Source organism: Crocuta crocuta, unplaced genomic scaffold (genome assembly GCF_008692635.1).
Source record: "Crocuta crocuta isolate KB4526 unplaced genomic scaffold, BGI_CrCroc_1.0 scaffold518, whole genome shotgun sequence".
NCBI lineage: Eukaryota > Metazoa > Chordata > Mammalia > Carnivora > Hyaenidae > Crocuta > Crocuta crocuta.
The window spans coordinates 1,017,003-1,033,612 of NW_027530514.1; the positions used below are offsets into that span (position 1 = coordinate 1,017,003).

A 16,610-nucleotide genomic window follows, 5' to 3' on the forward strand; every position below is an offset into this window, starting at 1 on the left:
ATTGTTGTTGTTGTTGATGATGAATATGTTACTGATCACTTAGCAACATCATTTTTTCTTTCATAGCTTATTGTCAAGATGGTTTCCATATAACACCCAGTGCTCATCCCAACAAGTGCCCTCCTCCATGCCCATCACTCCCCTTCCCCTCTCCCCCACCCAATCAGACCTCAGTTTGTTCTCAGCATTCAAAAGTCTCTCATGGTTTGCCTCCCTCCCTCTCCCCAACTATTTTAGCCCCTTTCCTCCACCATGGTCCTCTGTTAAGTTTCTCCTGTTCCACTTATAAGTGAAAACATATGATATTTGTCCNAGGTCAAGAAGGTTGTTTCCTGCCTTCTACTCTAGGGTTTTGATGGTTTCCTGTCTCACATTCAGGTCCTTTATCCATCTTGAGTTTATTTTGTGTATGGTGTGAGAAAGTGATCTAGTTTCATTCTACTGCATGCTGCTGCTCAGTTCTCCGAGCACCATCTGTTAAAGAGGCTGTCTTTTTTCCATTGGATACTCTTTCCTGCTTTGTCAAAGATTAATTGGCCATACATTTTTGTGTCCAATTCTGAGTTCTCTATTCTATTCCATTGGTCTCTGTGTCTGTTTTTGTGCCAATACCATACTGTCTTGATGATTTCAGCTTTGTAGTAGAGGCTAACGTCTGGGATTGTGATGCCTCCTGTTTTGGTTTTCTTCTTCAATATTACTTTGGCTATTCAGGGTCTTTTGTGGTTCCATACAAATTTTAGGATAGTTTGTTCTAGCTTTGAGAAGAATGCTGGTGCAATTTTGATTGGGATTGCATTGAATGTGTAGAATGCTTTGGGTAGTAATGACATTTTAACTATATTTATTCTTCCGATCCATGAGCATAGAATGTTTTTCCATTTCTTTGTGTCTTCAATTTCCTTCATAAATTTTCTATAGTTTTCATCACACAGGTCTTTTATATCTTTGGTTAGGTTATTCCTAGGTATTTTATGGGTTTTTGTGCAATTGAGAATGAGATCAGTTTCTTGATTTCCCTTTCTCTTGCTTCATTGTTGGTGTATAAAAATGCAACCGATTTCTGTACGTTGATTTTGTACCCTGCAACTTTACTGAATTCTAGTAGGCTTCTGGTAGAGTCTGTTGGTTTTTCCATGTGGAATATCATGTCATCTGCGAAAAGTGAAAGTTTGACTTCATCTTTGTCAATTCTCATGCCTTTTATTTCCTTTTGTTGTCTGATGGCTGATCCTAGGACTTCCAGCACTATGTTAAACAACAGTGGTGAGAGTGGACATCCCTGTCACGTTCCTGATCTCAGGGGGAAAGCTCTCAGTTTTTCCCCATTGAGGATGATATTAGCTGTGTTTATTTCTGCCCTGATCTTTATTATTTCTCTTCTTCTGCTGGGTTTTGGGTGCTCTTGTTTCTCTGCTTCTAGTTCCTTTAGGTGTGCTGTTAGATTTTGTATTTGCACTTTTTCTAGTTTCTCGAAATAGGCTTGGAGTGCAATGTACTTTCTTCTTAGAACTGCCTTTGTTGCATCCCAAAGAGTTTGGATTGATTTATTTTCATTTTCATCTCTTTCCATATATTTTTTAACTTCTTCAATTGCCTGATTGGCCTATTAATTATTCAGTAGGGTGTTCTTTAACCTCCATGTTTGTGGAGGTTTTCCATACTTTGTCCTGTGATTGATTTCAAGTTTCACAGCATTGTGATCTGAAAGTGTGCATGGTATGATCTCACTTCTTTTATATTTATTGAGGGCTGCTTTATGACCCAATATGTGACCTATCTTGGAGAATGTGCCATGCACACTGGAGAAGGAAGTGAATTCCATGGCCTCAGGATGTAGATTTCTAAATATATCTGTCAAATCCATCTGGTCCAATGTGTCACTCAAATCCATTGTTTCTTTAGTGATTTTCTGTCTAGTTGATCTATCCATTACTGTAAGTGGAGTATTAAAGTCCCCTGCTATTAGCACATTCTTATCCATAAGATTGTTTCTGTTTGTGATTAATTATTTTATGTATTTGGGTGCTTCCGAATTTGGTGTGTAGACATTTATAATTGTTAGCTTTTCCTGATGGATACACCCTATAATTATTATAGAATGCCCTTCTTCATCTCTTGTTACTGCCTTTACTTTAAAGTCTGGTTTGTTTGATATAAGTATGGCTACTCCAGCTTTCTTTTGACTTCCAGTAGCATGATAGGTATTTCTCCATCCCCTTACTTTCAATCTGAAGGTGTCCTCAGGTCTAAATGAGTCTCTTGTAGACAGCACATAGATGGATTTTGTTTTTTTATCCATTCTGATATCCTATGTCTTTTGATTCGAGCATTTAGTCCATTTACATTCAGTGTTATAAATGGGTTTAGAGTCATTGTGTTTTCTGTAGGATTCATGCTTGTGGTGGTGTCTCTGGCACTTTATGTTCCTTACAATGTTTCTCTCATAGAGTCCCTTAGGATTTCTCGTAGGGCTGGTTTAGTGCTGATGAATTCTTTCATTTTTGTTTATTTGGGAAAAACTTTCTCTCTTTTGCTATTATGAATGACATGCTTGCTGGATAGAGGATTATTGGCTGCATATCTTTTTCTGTTCATCACATTGTAGATTTCCTGCCCCTCAGAAGTTCCATAATATGTAGTGATATGTATTGAAACAGATATGGGACATTTGGGTAGTGATGAGTCCTTCAGCATGATTTTTCCAGAAGCTTTGCCATAAAATGAAAATTGTTTGGACATGTTCAGCTGTGAAGAATTTGGACCTTAATTTTTATGGTAAGTGAAATGGGCTTATTTTATCTCTGCCACCTTCCATATACCTTTCTCCAACCTCTGTTTTGTGTTTGGAAAAACTTTTAGAAATGAAAACTCAAGAAAACTAAATGATAATGTAGATGTTACCTGGGATATTTTGTTGGATTACATATATATGCAGAATTAAATGTGACCTAATTCAAATGTTTATTTTATTTTATTATTGTATCTTGGGGTGGAACCTCCAAAGTGCCGGGAAACAGGAATTCACCTATCCTTTTTGTAACTGCAGCCCATACACACCTTCAACTACTCCTCTTGCTCTTCCTGTAGAATCATACATAGAATACATCTATATAGATGTATATATCTGACTTAGTTTTAAGAATTTTCCAGATTCGGGACACCTGGGTGGCTCAGTGGGTTAAGCATCTGACTTTGGCTCAAGTCATGATCTCACAGTCAGTGGGTTCAAGCCCCACAGCAAGCTCTGTTCTGACAGCTCAGAGCCTGGAGCCTGCTTTGGATTCTGTGTCGCCCTCCCTCTCTGACCTCCCCGACTTGTGCTTTGTCTCTCTCAAAAATGAATAACTGTTAAAAAAATGTTTTGAAAAAAGAAAAAAAAAGAATTTTCCAGATTCTTCTCAATATGCAGTGCTCAAATTCCAATCTTGCCAAGTCCTGCACCGGTTACATATAACACATGAGTTTTATTTCTCTGTATCGTTCAGACCCAATTAAAGAACGATGGAGTGCGATCGATGATATCAAGGTTCTGATCCCATACCTACCATAAAGTAATTGTGTCCTCTTGGGAAAATCATAGTTATTTTGGGCCCCTTTCCTTTTCTTTATTTTGACAGAGTTTTGTTCTAGCTGATTCAAAATAGCATGTGTACTCTTTGAGTAATAGTTTAAATATTACTGGAACTCTAAACAAATGAAGACAACTGTGCATAAAACTATACATCATTTCTGTAACTGTGGTTTTTGAGTTGCCTCCATTTTACAGATGATAAGAAGACAGAGCACAGCAGAAGCAGATTATTTAACCAGAGGCTCCAAAGTAGATGGAACTATCCCACGTTTCCTTTTTTTTTTTTTCCTGAAGCTCATTTAACCAAAACATAGGCCACTGAATATTAAGCTGTGAAGCATATTATCAGTGTGTTTTGGGGAGGCTATTTTTATGGGACTGCCAATTAATAGCAGGAGTGTTTAAAATTCTTACAAGATCATGTAGTCTTGTGAGATTTACAGCTCTGTTTTCATATCAAGCAAGTCCTTCCAGTGTCAGGTAATCGTCTGAATTTCTCATTGCTTCTCTGAACTGAACTTCTGAACCTCTTGAGGTTTTCTTCTTGCTATCTGAAATTTATGCNTAACGATAAATGCAAAGTTCAAACATACAACTTTCTCAACTTTCTGTCATAACTTTGAGATATGTATTTGGTGAAATCAATATAAGTCTTTTCAATGGAAACACAAAGATATTTCTATCCAGGNGAGAGATTCAGTGAGTCAGGGTAGGGGCTAAGCCCTCCTTCTCAGAGTGGTATCTTATTTTTGAGAGAGAGAAAGAAAGCATGAGCAGGGGAGGGGCAGAGGGAAAGAGAGATAAGGGAGACACAGAATCCAAAGCAGGCTCCAGGCTCTGAGCTGTCATCACAGAGCCCGACATGGGGATCCAACCCACGAACTGCGAGGTCATGACCTCAGCTGAAGTCAGTTGCTTAACTGACTGAGCCACGCAGGCACCTGAGCATGCCAGAATTTAAATTGCACTCTGAAACATCATAAGACCTTGGGACAAACTACTTTCCTAAACTTTTTTCCTGCACCTTAGAAAAATAATACCCTTGCCCAAAACGTTCATGTCTTAATCTCTGGAACCGGAGAATGTTACCTTAAAGGGCAAACGGGATCTTATAGATGGAATTGTTAAGGATCTTAAGATGGAAATACCATTTTGGATTATCTGATGGGCCCCAAAAGTAATCCCAAGTGTTCTACAAGAAAAGCGGAAGGAGATTTTACTACAATTAAGGAGAATGTATTCATGAAACAGGGATTAGATTAATGTGGCCAAAAGCAAGGAATGGTAGCAGCCACCAGAAGCTAGAAAAGGTAAGGAAATGGAGGTTCTAGAGGGAGCACAGCCCTGTCAACTCCTGATTCAGCCTAGCAAAAATGGTTTTGGACCTCTGACTTTGAGAATTATAAGAGAATAAATGTATTTTAAGCCACCAAGTTTGTGGTGACTTGTTATAGCAGCCACAGGCAACTCGTACCTCATAGAACTGTTATTCCAGATAAAATGTGTGACTGGTGGTTTGTGAGTTCAATCGCTGCACTGGGCTCCGTGCTGACAGCACAGGGCCTGCTTGTGATTCTCTGTCTCCCTATTTGTCCCACCCCACTCTCAAAATAAATAACCTTTAAAAAAATGTGTAACTGGAAATACACTTAGTAATGTGTCTAACACACAGTGGGGATGCTGTAAAATGTATGTCCTGTTTTGAAACTGAAGTTTGGATTGAGGGATCATTGAAACAGGTACAATAATCACCATTTTTTAAATATATATTTTTTAACGTTTTAGTTATTGTTGAGAGACAGAGAGAGACAGTGAGAATGGGGGAAGGAAGAGGGAGAGGGAGACACAGAATCCAAAGCAGGCTTCAGGCTCTGAGCTGTCAGCATAAGGCCTATGGTGGGGCTCAAACCCACAAACTGTAAGACCATGACCTGAGCTGAATTCGGAAGCTTAACCGACTGAGTCACCCACTCACCCCCACAGCATTTTTGTCCATGTTCATCCTGGTAAAAATGCCTAGACACCTGCTAGGAAGATCTCTCTATTCCCCCACAACCCCACATTTCTCCTAATCCTTAGAGGGGAAAGATTCCTTCTCCTCACTTGAGTCACATTATTATTTTCCTTTCTACTTTTTGTTTTCATTACTCTTCATTCAACTAGTCTTTCCAAACTTTAAAGAAAACCAAGTCATTTCTCAATAGATTCAGGTGCTCTCTTAAATTAACATCCCAACCAGCATCTTCTTATTTCTAAGCGTCATTACCAGAAATTTCTGAACGTAGCTCCTCTTCAGTTTCTGCTGTCATTCATTTTCTCATTTCTCCCTTCTGCTCTTAGTTCATTCTTGACAAGTTAGTTCTTTCCCTAAACACAGCTTTTAATAAGGTAACACAGCAAAGTGACAAAAGTCTAGATGGCCTGGTTTCAAATCTTGAGTTTTGCCATCTACTTACTGTGTGACATTGGACAAGCTCTTTAACCCTTCTGATTTCCCCCCATAAGTGGCTATTAGGAGTGATACCTACTGCTATTATGAAGAGAAGGGAGTTGATATTTGCTAAGTCGTTAGAATAGTGCTAGTCACAGTGCAAGCACTACAAACATGCTTGCCAGTAACGATAAATGCAAAGTTCAAACATACAACTTTCTCAACTTTCTGTCATAACTTTGAGATATGTATTTGGTGAAATCAATATAAGTCTTTTCAATGGAAACACAAAGATATTTCTATCCAGGAAAATAGTTTTCAATGATTGTCCATGCGGCTAGTTTAAGTGTTTCACCTCAGTGTTTTCAAATTTCTATACGACAGAACCTGGGTTTAGTCCAGTGAAAAATTAGAAACTTGAGCTTCTGTTTGAAACCCTTTACCTTAAGGCCTCCCACCCTCATAGCTTTGTCCATTAACTTTCATTGTCCTCCATGCTTTGAAAATCTACTTCTAAAAGAGTCTCTGATGTCTGGCTTATCATGGATTTAAGACAAAGACACTGTTTATATGAGAGGGATGAGTTTTCAGGACTGGCTTTGTGTTGCTTTATTTGGTTGCCCTCCTCACAGCAGCAGCCTCGGACCATATCCGTGCATCCATGTCGTGGCTCTAATTCTTAGCACCTGTTTGATTATGCGAGCCTCAGTTCTCCTATCTGTAATGGGTATCTGAGGGCAATGCTTTGTCTTTGGGACTGCTAAAAAGAACATTTCTAGCTCACGGATGAACCGTTGCCAGAAAGCCTGGTTATATCACATCACCCCGGGATCATAGCAGGGATTGGGTCAGGAAGGGCCTGAGCAGTCTTATCACAGTCAGGTAGTTTCTAGATCTCTAAAATGAATGTATTTGGGGCAAGAAAGACATGCACCTGGGAGTCTGAACCTATTGAAAATTTTCACAAGCTACCTTTCAGTTCTTGCGAAACAGATGTAGGGAAAATGTCATACTTATTGCTAAGAGTTTTAGCACAAAACGCTATACAAAATTTTTAATCTTATAAAATGTTTGGGAGCTTTGGTGACCCCTCACTTAAGGCCTAGTCCAGTGTTAGATACAACGTGGAATGTGGACTATCTGGAGCACTGGCTGAAATCCATATTGCTGTTTCTCCTGCAAAGCTACAAAATTAGGATGATGGGGCCAGAATTATGCATTTTTCATAATCAGTGATTAGTAAGCATTTCTGGTCTAGCCTAAAAGCAGTCTGAGGAGTTCTTCTGGTCCCCTTTCTTCTTGGATCATATCTTTCAGTGTTATAGCTTCAAAACTGAGGAGGGGAGGGGCAAGCTTTCTAGAAAAAGAAGGGGCCTAGCCAAGTAAATGAAATAATATCAAGTTTTAAAATAAAATATTTTTAATGTGCAAACAGTGCAAGGATTAAAAGAGAGAAATAGTTCAAATTTTAGGAAAAACAATTTATAATATATGAGAAGCATAAACCAAACTAAAATGTAGCATGATTTTGAACAACTGATGTTAAAGACAAGAAGAAGTGCTATACTGGCAGAGTAGAAAATATAATCCAGTCACACTATTTTCCCCAGGACTAAGCGATACTTTATCAATACAGTTTATTGGTTTTCAACCCTTAGAGCCAACCTGTGGATAAAACACAGAACACTTTGCTACAGCTCTATGGCAAAATGTAAATGCTAACAGCACAAATAAAAGCAACCACATATTCACAGAAGGTGATTTGTATGAGGGGAAAGGAAAGGCAGATGGGCTACAGAGCACAGCCTCATGCACTGAGAGAATCATGAGATTAAGGTGAAAGTTAATAACACAAGATATAAATAACAACAGCTAATGTTTCTTGAGCTCTCCTGTGTGTTAGACACTAAAGGCTACAAATGCATTATTAGTTGCATTATCACAAGCAACCCCATAAGGTAAAGAGGAATCCTTTCCCCTGGTTTAGGGATGAGGAAACAATGGAAACAGGTAGGATGTGGAAATTTCGCGGGGGTACAGAGCTAATAAAAATTGAAGAACAAGGATTCTAATTCAAACAGTCCATCTTCAAGACCAGTGCTTTTAGCCCTCTGCTACCACTTCTCACCAATAGAGTCAGCAAAATTACATGAAGTTACAAGAAAGAAGCAGCCAAATTAATTAAATATGACGTATTGGAAAGGAAGAGGGAGGGAAAAACAGGGGGAATGGAGTTTTGTCTTCATCCCTAATGGCAGAGTGGAAAAAAATATTGTTTACAATGAGTAGGTCATGATACACCAAGATAAACATAAAGTTTAGAATTAAGGGGGTGACATCAAGGTGACAAAAAACTGTCTCTGGAGGGGGGAACTCAGGAGAAAAGGGCTACATTTCAATATGATTCAAGCTGCTATTATGCTTATGTATTATTTTCATACCAATAAAATATTTCTGTTTATTTAGAGATTGCTTCTAGGGGGCTGGGTGGCTCAGTAGATTAAGCGTCCACCTTCAGCTAAGGTCATGATCTTGCGGTTCGTGGGTTTGAGACCCATGTCGGGCTCTATGCTGATGGCTCAGAGCCTGGAACCTTCTTCAGATTCTGTGTCCCCTCCCCCCTGCACCTCTCCCCCTGAAATAAACATTAAAACAAATTTTAAAAAATAGAAATTGCTTCTACTGTGTAAGTGCATTAAAACATGAAATTCAAGTGGCACTTGGGTGGCTCAGTCAGTTGAGTGTTCAACTTCGGCTCAGGTCATGATCTCACAGTTTGAACTCAAGCTCCACATCAGGCTCTCTGCTGTCAGCTCGGAGCCCACTTCAGATCCTCTGTGTCCCTGTCTCTTGGCCCCTCCCAACTCGTGCTCGCTCTCAAAAATAAATATTTAAACAAACATGAAATTCAAAGTCTTCTTTACATCTACCACATATTTGTTAAATATCTTATCAGGATATCACTTTTAGCTTGAAGATTTAAAAAAAATTGGCAGGTACGAATGTTTAAAAGTTGTCTCTGGTAATATTACCAGGCATGGCTGAGAGAGGGGCAGGACTATTAGAAGCAAACTGGATTTCAACCCTGCTTCTGAGAGGCAGTTCTGACTACAAAGGGCAAGTGATTCTCTGCGGTCACAGAGCAAGAGCAATGCTATGCATTTTTAGGCTCAGTTATCATATTTTTCCATGTGTTTAGTTCATAAAAGTTGGCACTTTTATGCTCCTGTTAAAATGGGATCTCCTTTCGAACTGCCTGGTGAAGGCAACTAAAGCATTATTGCCTAAGGAACTCATTAATTGTAGATATATATACTCCTATGTCCATCCATGTATGTATGTATCTATGTATGTATGTATGTATGTATGTATCTATCTATCTATCATCTACCTACTATGCATTTATCCTTATTTATAGAACAAAACAACAATAGTGACTTAAATTAATTCCTTACCCTATTTTATTTTAGCCTTCCCAAAATCTTGCAAGGTAAATAGGCCATGGAAAAAGCATTGAGTTCACCGAGACACTTGAAAGATGGCTCTACTGTTTGTCATTGTGCAACCAATAAATGGTGCAGGGAATTCAACCCACATCTTCTCTGTCCTCCTCTCTTACCTCCTTTTGCGGACTCTATTCCAGACATATTAGTTTATAATTGCTCCCTGAGGATATCAGGTACCTTACTCTGAGCTTTTGCAGTGATTATTCCCATTATTTGGAATGCTCTTTCCTCAGACATTTGTTTCATTCACCTCCCTCTAGCCTGTTCAAATCCCACCTTCCTAGTGAGGCTTATCCTGTCTATTGTTTAAACTGAACGCTGTGATTCTGCCTATAATTTCAATGCTCCATATGCTGTTTTATTCTCCATAACATTAGTTACTGGCTAACCTATTAGATAATTTGCATGATTGTATATCTGCTCCTCTGCATCTAGAATGTAGGCTCCACACAGTCAAGAATTTTGCCTTTTTTAAGTCGAGTTGAGATCCAGCAAAAAAGTCTAGGGTCAACCAGAACTGGGCACAACTGTAACTTGTGTGATTTCATATTTTAGTGATTTAGATCAGAGCCAGGCCAATTACTGAAGAGGATCTCTTCCACTGCGTTTAAGCAGCACAATAAATTCAAGGAAACTGAAATTCCCAACAATTATAGAGCAGGTATGTGCTCTTTCTCCCTTCGTTCCTCTAGGCTCAAATCTGTCCTCCCTGAGTGATAAGGGATTGTGTAAGAATGACTGGCCTAAGTCTAAATTAAATATGAAGACATACAAGAAAACATTTAAACATTTCTTTAAAAAAATCATTGAGTGGTTTCCTTTGACACATCAGGGGTTATCTAGCCTCTAGTACGGTCAGAGCGGGATGAGAGAAGAGCAAAACACAGGGAAGAGGCAAGGGTGAGTCACCTCATCTTTCCCTCCTTTGTACCTTACTTCCTCCTGGACTGTCATCCCTTACATTCAAAATGCAGATTGCAGAAGTCAGCGCATGCAGGTAGAACATGTAGCCACTTCCACATCCCAGTCACCGTGACATGGAAAATTCTGCATCCTTAAGTCTGGCTCAACCCATCACAATTCACACAGGTTAATTCTCTACTGTTGAGTCAAAAAGACACATGAGCAAAGTCAGATTAATAAGAACAAAGTTTTATACATATATGTGTATAAGTACACAATGTGGGAATGATAAAAGCCCATCGAGGCAAATAGGTTGGGGAAATCACTACAGACAGCAGTGGTGTCCTGCCAGTTCCAAGACCAGAGAAAACTGGCCAGGAGCTTGGGTCAGCCGAGTTCACGGTCATGCCAAGTATGGCACAGTTGATGATTTATGCATTTTTCTTCTATATTCCACCATTGGAACTTCTTGAATCTGGTGTCATCTGGAGTAGTTCTAAACTGGGGATCATGTGCCCCTTGCCCTCCAATACACACACATGCACAGAAATAACAAAAATACACATGTGCACAGAATGTACACACTTGTTGTATGAAGAGACCAGGTTAAGTTTCACTTAAAGGGGTTGGGCCCCTTTCTGATGCACCAAAGTCGACTTCTGGTTATATACAATTTACAGAGGAATATTTGGTCCTTATTTGTTGGGATTCATGACAAGAGAAAGGAATTGTTTGGTGGCTCTGATGAAGCCCTAGGCAGGTTATGAAGGTGCTCTAGTCATGCCCAGAACACAGGCATAGTTGACCAGGATAAACACAGTGCTTGCTCCTCAAGAAGAGTACCTAACTAGGGTGAGCCCAGGTTCTGTTTAAAATTTCATGGTGCTCTCCCCCATCACATGACCAGCACTGTGCTTGGGAAGGGCACATACGCTGTGTGCAGATGAGGGACTATAAGTGTATCTAGTCATAGCAGACATGCGGTTAATCCCCAGAGCACCCCCTGTGTTAGGAGTAAGTGAGCTCCTAGTGTTCTTGGGGGGGGTGCTGACATACAGGCCTGCCATCATAGATATGATAATGACTACATCTGCTACAGCACTTGCTGGATCTGCCTTGGGTCCTTTGCAGTTATTCTGCTGTGAAGCAAGAATACCAGGTCCTACCGTTATGAGAATGACGTTGTCCCCTCCATGCTTACTGACTGTATGCTGGGCAGGAGGACCGCCGTTACCGGGAAGGAACGTGGAACTACAGGTGGGTCCAAGTACAGAGTTGGTGCTGCCACTTGCAACCACGGCTGAGGCAGTGTGGCCTGGGCAAGACGCAGGGGCTCTGTGGGGAGTGAACGCACACATCTCTTGACACGGGTGTCTTCTCCAACATAGTGGTTCTTCCACATGGAGCAATTTGTTTTGTGTAGATGAGTCCCAGGAGCGCTTATGGTTGTGAGGAACAGCTGAGTCTCCATCTGTGGAATCAGCGTGATCCTCTCTCACTACTCCACCACCTGGGTTTTTGACGGTTGGCCCCTTGCTGCTTGGATTAAAGGGGGAGGCTGCCTGATCTCCTGACTGGCACCTCTTCTCCAGGATGGCAACGCTTTCACATGGGGGAACATTTTCTTTGCCTGGATGAGCCCCCAGTGCACTTATAGGTCATGGAGACTGTGGAGCCTCCACCTGTGGGAATGCTGCAGTCCCGGCCCACTGCTCCACTAACTGGATATGTGGGTGCCCCAGTGCCGGGACTTAAGCTGGAACTAGCATTGTGTCTGAATACGGGGGCAGTATTTGCTCCTCCTACAGCATCAGTCACGCTGTCACCATAGGGATTCCAGGTTGTCTGACTAAATGCTGGAGCAGAAATCGTGCTTGGTGCCCTGTTCAGTCCTGCCTCAAGGTTGAATGCCCCAGATGCCTGTGAATGCGTGGGACCTGGGATGGGCACACCAAGTCCAATGCCTGGCTTGTCACTCGAGGCCGGCTGGATGCTGATAGTAGTAATAGATGCAGAACCTGCCAAACCTGACTGCACTGCGTTGTCTCAGGATGGCTGTGCTACAAGAGCAGTCAGACCCATAGCGTGTGTTGAGGTTACTGGTGATCCTAACAGGTAAGAATTGGTAGGCTGCTGCCCATTATGGCGCCCAGTTGTGGGCTGAGAGGTGATTCCTGGGTCAGACTGGTTGGAAACTGAGGCTTGTGTAATGGGTGATTTTTTAGGTAAATGGATAGAGTCCTGGGCCACAAGAGTACTGCTATCGGTGGTGTCTTATCAGAACCCAGAAGCACTATGTAAAGTGGCACATGGTTGTCCCTGGACACCGGGGAAGGATAGATGATGGAAGCCTGAGATGGAGACGTAGTGTCCATGGCTTCGCAGTCAGAAGCTGAAGTTGCAGTTTGCAGGGGGCTTGCCTACTGGAGTGGAGGTGACACCAGAACCCCCAAGGGGCAAGCTAGTGGAAACAGCAACACTTGGTGGTAAAGATGGAGGAGCAGATGGGATTGGGGGCCTGGCAGACTGGTCAGCCAAGTCAGCTGTAGCAGTAGGGACTTGCAAAGTGTTAATGCTCAAAGGCAGACAGTTAGCAGTCTCTGTTGCAAGTATGGAGAATGCAGGGGCAGGCAGAGTGTCCGAGCAGTCTGCTTTGATCTCTATTCTGTCCTCCAAGACCTTATTCCTCTGACATTTGGTATTCTTCAAGGTGTCCAGATTTTTGTCAATAGCTATGCAAGGAAGCTTAGGAGGTGGGGGCAACTCACCGTGGCCTCACAACCATGTCTATGGTGGTGGCAGCGGCAGAGAAGGTAACCTGGATCTTTCCCGTTTGCAGGGACTACTGCTGGCAGATACAGGGAGAAAAGAGCTCCTTGATGAGATGCCCGAAGGCTCTTTAGCCTATTTCTCTTTCCGGTCGACAGGCTGATGCTTTTCACGGACACTTGCTTTGTTGATGTCATGCCTGAAGGCTCACCACCCAGTATCTCCTTCCTGGATAGGCCTGATACACTCTCAGAACACTGATGGTTTTCACCGGACACTTCCTTTGTTGATGTGTCCTGCACTAAGTGGCAGCATGGGGTTGGGTCGGAGAGCAGGGCTGCATCTATATGAGGCATGACATCTCTGGCAGGGCCATGCGAGGAGGTGACTACATGGCCTTCAGAGGAGGAGTTAATCAGAGCCTTGTGGGTGTTCTTCCTCAAACTGTCTTCTGGAGGATTAGGATGGAGGTCTAAAGGTGCAAGGCTGCACTTCCGGGAGCTGAGAAGTCCATTGGTCTCCGGGGGAATAGATCTTAGCCTATATCCCGGGAGCTATGGGGGGCTCTGTTCCCACCATCCTGCCCTTTGGTCTCTACAGGATCCTCCATCTTTTCTCTTGGATATTTTTGGGCTTTCTCCTCCATCCCATTTGGGCACAAAAGTGGGAGGTACCTGGATGGGACCGGCTCCACAGCCCCCTCTCTAATCTCAGAGAGCGAACACTGGAGAGTTAATTTGCGCCCCAGAGGAGGGATTCTTAGGGCTCTGGAGTGCCCAAACATCATCGAATTACGAGAAAACATCACAGGTTTTTTCGGAGGGTTACTCCAGTTCACCAAGGGGAGGATGCCCAGAGAGGTACATGCAGCCTGTGGGATGGGGCACCGCCTCCTCAGCTCGACATGAAAGCTAGCTGGTAAAGGCCTACAATCCTGGTGGAAGAGCCTGCACCCAGGGTTCCTGCCAGGTGGTGGATGGGGATCACGGGTGGGGAGGACTAGGGGCCGGATCTCAGCCAGGCAGGGGACGGCGGTGGCTGAGTGAGAAACATAGAAACTTACTAAGGAGATTGCCCATATTGAGCTGGTTGTGCACCAAACGACCGCAGAGTTGTAGTCTAACAGCTAAAGATCCCCTCTAGAGCTTCTAACTCGTCTCGAGGTCAAAAACGCACTGAGCCTGAACGGCCCAGCCTGGCCCTAGGGATGCATCCCTGGCACACGTCACAAAGAAGAGTGCGCACGCGCAGCTTGGCCAGAGACCACAGCATAAGGGCAAAGGGGAGGCCCCAGAGCCCCTCCCGTTAGGCTTCAGTGCCTGGGACTTCTGGTCACCAGTGGTGGTGTATAGGCTGCCGGCTGCCCCTGGCTGGTGCGCCCGTTGGCATGTGTATACAACCAGCAAGGCCACTGCGTGGGGACTGTAGGGGAGTGCAGTGGTTGTCAGGCCCCTCAGCACCTTGGTGTGTGTCTCCAGCCTTTTCCTCAAGAAAGACGAGCGCTCGGGGGCTCACAATGCTGCGAGGGAGTGGTCCTCTGTCCTGGACCATCTCTGCTTCGCTGCGAAGCTTAGAGTCAGCTGCATCTTCGCTAGGGCTGCCCAGGCTTTCGGCATCACCCTCCAGACGGCGGCCAGACGGCGGCAGTTTCCAAGCAGTCCTGAAACCTTGACCTGACTGGATGCTGTGGATCAAGACCTTCCTTCCTGGCAGGCAGGTTCTTGCTTTCTTCCTTTTGAGGAATTGGCAAAACAACATTTATAATTTAGACCGCCCCATAGGTCACACAGGTGGTGGTGGCTTAGCTGGGATTGAAGCCGGTGTAGTGACTCCCAGAGCTCTTACTCTGGACTGTGGTGTCTCCTTACCATATATGCATCATGTGTTACCATGATTTCTTTTTCTTTTTCCTAGTTCTTAAGTACTTAGCACGGTGCCATATTTACAGTGAGCACAGGCACTGCCCAGAACCAGGCCTTCATTGAACAGAAGCTCAGTTTATAAATTAATCAGGGACTACAATGGGTTCTGGTCTCAGAAGATGTAGGTCATGGACCACCAGTGGTAAGCATAGTACCATCCCGCGTTTGTAACTGAGCCTTGCAGCCCAGATTTTCTCTTTGTTCTATTCTGAAGAATCCAAATACGTAAGAGTATATGTAAAGACTATATGTAAAAATATAAAAGATTATATTCTATATACGTTGTGGTCTACCTGGAAGAAATTTACCTGTAGATTATTCCATATGCATTAGAAGCCAGCTTCTCTGGCCTTCTAGGAATATGTCTAGTAAGGCATCTTGCTAATGTCTAGAAAGCAAATATATCATTTATTGTAAGTTAAGAGTGGACCAATGTATTGGATTAAAGAAAGGTCAACACAATTTGGTCGTTGTGAGCCTGCCAGCCAGGTTCATTCTTCACCTCACATAGTTGGCACTTAAACAGAATTCTTAAGATTCTTATGACCAAGAGGGGAGAGATATGCTTGGGTGTCTGGCAAGAGAAACATGTATTATTGTCTAGAAGCTGGAAGCTTCAGCATGAGGAAGAGGGTTTGAAAAATCCTGGCCTACATGTGCTTTTACCTAGTGTGAATATCGTTTCTGTGGCTTACTTCATTGAAGTGTTTGCCCTTTCATGGGACTGATGTTGTGTATTCGGGACATGACATGCATAAGTTTCAGAACCAAGAATCCTATAGATCAGTAAGAAATATATATTAAAAAATTTTATATATAATATATATATTATATATACATCTATAGACACACAGTAAAATCAGATTGTAAGTTGTTCCGCAAGTGTTCCGCAAGATGAGTAGACGTTTCTGATAAATTTTAACTTGATAAACAAATGATGTCTTGTAATACAAGGTGCCAAAAGTCACATGATAATTGAGCCAATGGTTCTCTCTCGCACTCTCTCTCTCTCTGTCAGTCTCTCTCTTTCTCTCTCTGTGGAATTATGGGTGATCATCTCCCATGCGCTGATGCTCTGTCTCAGGCCACGGTGTTTGGCAGAAATCAGTGATTTTTCAGAGCATTGGAAGGTGTCCACAACTGGCACTCGTGTATTTTTGTCACTACAAAGCACTTATGGGCCGTCCTTTGCTTTTCCATACAAGAGGAAGCTTAGGAATGCTTTGCTTCATTCTAGGTCAGGCTGTCTACAGATATAGACCCTTTCCTCTGCTGCCTTATTGCCAGTTACAATAAACAGAGCATATGACAAGAGCTTATTAATACTGTAGTGTAGTCAACATCCATTAGAGATAATGAAACTCATCCTACACAATAACCCTTTTGTTTCTTGTCTCCTTCACACCAGCCATGAAGGTTTTCAAAGATAAGTACAGGTTAATTTGTTTATTTTTTTTTTATATTTTGTATTTTCTTTATTATTTTGTATTATAGCACAGTATTGT

The 16,610-nt window shown here is 42.4% G+C and overlaps 1 long non-coding RNA gene across 1 annotated transcript in view; it reads right to left on the reverse strand.

The window, feature by feature from the left end:
• Window positions 1–14,340, reverse strand: part of LOC144234104 (uncharacterized) — a 75,930-nt gene extending 61,590 nt beyond the window's left edge. Inside the window, exons 1-2 of the long non-coding RNA XR_013335864.1 lie at window positions 14,247–14,340; window positions 10,443–10,612 (exon numbers count right to left, since the gene is read on the reverse strand). This is a non-coding gene — a long non-coding RNA (uncharacterized LOC144234104). The remainder of the gene's footprint in view (window positions 1–10,442; window positions 10,613–14,246) is intronic.
• Window positions 14,341–16,610: the final 2,270 nt, after the last annotated feature.